Source organism: Aplysia californica, unplaced genomic scaffold (assembly GCF_000002075.1).
Source record: "Aplysia californica isolate F4 #8 unplaced genomic scaffold, AplCal3.0 scaffold00001, whole genome shotgun sequence".
In the NCBI taxonomy this organism is placed as follows: domain Eukaryota; kingdom Metazoa; phylum Mollusca; class Gastropoda; order Aplysiida; family Aplysiidae; genus Aplysia; species Aplysia californica.
This window is the reverse complement of record NW_004797271.1, coordinates 5,043,391-5,048,011: the sequence shown is the minus strand read 5'-3', so window position 1 is coordinate 5,048,011 and position 4,621 is coordinate 5,043,391.

Below are 4,621 nucleotides of genomic sequence, written 5' to 3'. Positions count from 1 at the left end.
TGGGGGACGGTTGACATTTTGTGGTGCCTGTGTCAACAGACAACAGAAAAAGGTGACTAGAGATAGAATAGGTTCAAATGAGGTGATTATTTAATTATTTTGTATATTATTATGCTTTAGTTAATGGTCCGGACTAACATTATGGCGCTCACATCTTCAATTATGTGTCTACAACGCCGTAAAACACCTGACTGTCATGCCGGACTAATATTACCAAACGTTCTCAAGGGACAAATGAGTCATGTTAGGTATATTTCTGCCTGAGACCCGGAAGAAAAGCAACAATTGAACTTTTAGGTGCGGTTTACATTAGTGTTTGATGTGGCGTGGTTGGTTGCACTCTCGAGCAAGGTGCAGTGAGCTGAACATTGTGTGATCCTGTTGTTGTTTGTGTTTAACTGATTATTAAATACACGTTCGTGCACTTTTTTCCGTTTGGAATGATCAAGAGTCCATTTTTGTCCCTGAATTGTTTATTTCCACAGCAGCCAATTGCAGATGGTAGGTAGAAACGTCTGTTGTATTTTTCTTTGTTGGTTCGTGGTGGTGTGTACATATATATTTACCGCTGCATGATCGTAAAATATGTGTGGATATATGGTGTGTGATGAGTCGTTTTAAAGCTGTTGAGAGGTAGTGAAGTGAGCATTATAGTTAACTATGCAGAGATGGAGTATAGTGAATGATAAGGGCATGAGCCTAACATGCTGTAACGCTGAATGAAGCTCTAAGGAGTAAAGGTTGCAGTTTAAAATTAACTGGAGGGCCGAGGGAATTATTGCGACGTCGAGCGAGCCTTCGAAAGGATAAACTAATTGTCCTATACAAGCATTTTAACTTTACTTAGATCGTAACTTTAGTCTTCATGCTTACAGATTCGGAAGCTAATGTTTCATTTTACCAACCTCAAAATGAATCAAAATATCTACCTCCTTCATCTAGCTCTCGACGGTAACGCCATTATTTTTGTTATGATTACAGTAATAATAGAAAATCACGAATTGGGTAGCTAGCATAGTAAAGAGAAAAAATATAAAGGAAATAATAGCAAGCAAAGTGCAACGGTTACAACTCCACAATTTGTTGCTTATAGCAGCTTCTTTCCCTTTCTTAAAGTGGTATGATTATGATTGTCTGCTTTAACAAAATATGGTTAATTGGATAAACATTTTAAAGGCTACATTTGCGTTTGGCAAAAATCAAATAACCATAGATATATCATAATACACTAGGCTGTTAGTAGGCTTATTACTATTAGGAAAAACAGATCACGCAGATGCGAAACAGAAACTTACTACTCAGCAGGGTTTTTAAAAATTACTTTCCCTTCTGCGATTAGCTTTCCTTTTGATGCAATGTCAAAGAGTGCCATGAATAATTCATAATTCCATTGTTTATATTATGTTTGCGTGGTTACAACAACTTCTGTACAAAAATACATTGTCGCTGCTGCCATTACGTCTGCTGCTGTCTTGATTTCTATTGAAGCGCCACGATGCCTGTCACATCACTGTGTGTTGTTGTTGTTGCTGTGTTGGTGATGTTTGTGTTGGTGTTGTTGTTGCTGTTGCTATTTCGTTCTTGGTGTTTGTGTTGGTGTTGTTGTTGTTACAGTTGTTGTTGTTATTGTTTTCGTTGTTGTTGCTGTTGCTATTTCGTTCTTGGTGTTTGTGTTGGTGTTGTTATTGTTACAGTTGTTGTTGTTATTGTTTTCGTTGTTGTTGCTGTTGCTATTTCGTTCTTGGTGTTTGTGTTGGTGTTGTTATTGTTTCCGTTGTTGTTATTGCTGTTGTTCATTCAGTAGCCTTTGAGCATGTGTTCTTCAGCCCTAGTCCATGTTTGAAAAAAGTGGAGGTTGGTCCGACTACTGTTTGAATTACTTCTTTTTCGTCATTTGCTCCCATTTTGTCAGACGTTGCAGAGTACAAATGGCCGATGAGCAGCAGAATGTAACATAAATTATGTTAGATTTATTTTTACATCATATCTGGATTCAAAGGAATAAAATAATGAACACATCTGATAAACAAGATTGTTTTACGCTCCAACTGACACAAACTTGACCGTTTTGAAGGTTTGGCTGTTTCGACTCTTTACGTTTATTTTTTAGTAAGAATTTTACAGCACTTGCAACACAATAAGGTCATAAAAGTGCCAAAAATTAGAAGTGTTACAAGAGAGTAACAAATACAAAACAAGGAGGAGAGGTGAGGACGATAGATGTTTGACAGAAAAGGAGCAAACCACGCTACAGCTCACACCAGCCACCCACTGACCCTTTCTTTTTTTAGTTTTAGTAAGAGTTTTACGGCACTTGAAAACAAAGGTCATATAAGTGCCGAAGATTAGATTATGTGTTACAAGAGAGTAACATTCTACACAAAAAAGAAAGAGGGGGGATAAGGACGACAGATGTTTGATAGGAAAGAAGGAGCAAACCACACCAGAGCACTCGCCAACCACTCACTGACCCCTATCTCTTGGTCAACCCACGGCCAGTCCGATACAGTATCTCAGTTGACAGACGGAGACATTCAGTCGCCTCAAAACTATTTTGTCCAAAGCCAAAGTGAACTCTTCAGTTTAGAACACTTTGGATAAAATAGTTCTCTGTGTGCAAGAGAAGAACCAAACCATTATATCTCAGACATCGGCCTAACTGTCCCAGCTGCCTGGGCTAAAGATGGGATGCCACAGGGATTTCATTTAAAGAACTGAGTTTTAGTATGAGTTTAATTAACGGCACTTGCAACATAATAAGGTTATATAAGTGCCGAAGATTAAAGGTGTTACAAGAGAGTAACAAACATAAAAAAGGAGGGGAGATAAAGACGATAGACGTTTGACAGGAAAGAAGAAGCAAACCACACCAGAGCACCCGCCAACCACCCACTAAAGAACTGAGAAATTTATTAAGTTTCTTTTGCAAACAAAAACATATATAAAGGATGCATCTAATATGTAATTAAACAGAAACAAATGGACGCTTCGGTAACGGAAGTGCAGAGATGAGGCTTACAGAAAACAGGTTTCACTGAAAATAACAGAAATAGTGAGTAAAAAAAACAACAACATAATATTATTATATACTGCATCCCTGGCTGAGCAAACAAAATATTGTCTCATGACAGGCGGCATCTCCTGAACATGTTACAGTAACAGCCAAAGTCATTTAATTACATTCACCATCACTGCATTTCCCACCCTGCTTCAGGGCACAGACTACGAACAAACATTTTCCAACTTTCCATGTTCTGGCTTGCTTCTTGATATTTTTCCACTTTATTATAATAGACAAAACATTTCTATTTTAATTTTTTATATCCATGTCATGGTGCTTGGGTGCTCTACTTCGGTCTATTTCTTATTTTCTTTTTTTGTTTTAGTAGAGGTTTTACAGCGCTCGCAACTGCATAAGGTCATAGAGTGCTAGAAGATTAGAGGTGTTAAAAGAGAGTAACAAACATAAAAAAGGAGGGGAGATAAGGACGATAGATGTTTGATAGGAAAGAAGAAGCAAACCACACAAGAGCACCCGCCAACCACCCACGTCTATTTCTTAGACGGACAGGGGGTTCTCATCAACTTCTCCATAAGGTTTTGGTTGCTGTTTGATTAAAGAGAACATTGATCATTGACACAGTAACGGTCATAATTTAGTGCTGGGACAAAGCAAGACGGACAGACAGAAACAACAGAGGGAAAGTAAAAAGGTAGGACTGTAGGACCTTCGACCACCCGTTCCTCCAAGGGGAAATTGCCCTTCATTTTGCAGTGGTTGATATTGACTCATTAAGACAGAGTGCTCCATCTCCGAGCTTGTACTCTGGTCCAGGATTCCGAGGGGTTACAAAACCTGAACTGCCCCCCGGGGTGATGCTACTGACTGAAGTATCTTCAGGCCATTCTCAAAAGGGGGGGGGGGGGACATAAACATCTCGAGTTCTTAGGCACAGTGGAATTGTAATTGTAAATGGGCTGATTCATTAATGTTATGCTCATATCTGCTGCTTTTTCTTTCCTAATCCTCACTATCTTCCTTTTTTTCCCTCTACTTCTTTTGTATGTTCGTCACACTCTTGTGACCCGCTATTTCCGGGGTGCCTTGATAGTCGAAGCAGACTTTGTGCTGTTGAAGCTAGAGAGGTGAGCAGAGTAAGTCTGATTCCCTGTAAGGACTTCTCAGTCGACATTCACCCTTTGGCGCTCATATGACCTTATGCAGTTGTGAGCGCTGTAAAACCTCTATGAAAACTTTTTAAAAAACCTGAAACAGCTCACAATTCCCAAGAACAGGGATATCACGTGAAGGATTCAAACTACACCACAGTCCATAAAGATCATCTGCTAGTGGCGTACTAGAGCACAAAACTAGAACAATAAAAATAAGAGGCAAAAAAATCATACTGAGACAACAACATACAAATGCAGTATACCACGGATAGCTCGAATTCATCAGCACCGGCCTCGGTAGTTCGAGGAATCCGTCGTTTGAGGGATATCTTACAAAGATAAAGAAGAAAAAAAAATGGACCTCACACATAGTTCGATGGAAGCGTGATTTCGAGTCTTCCTTTCCGTGGTTTACTGTACTTATCATCGGTCAGCTATTCTGATGTAC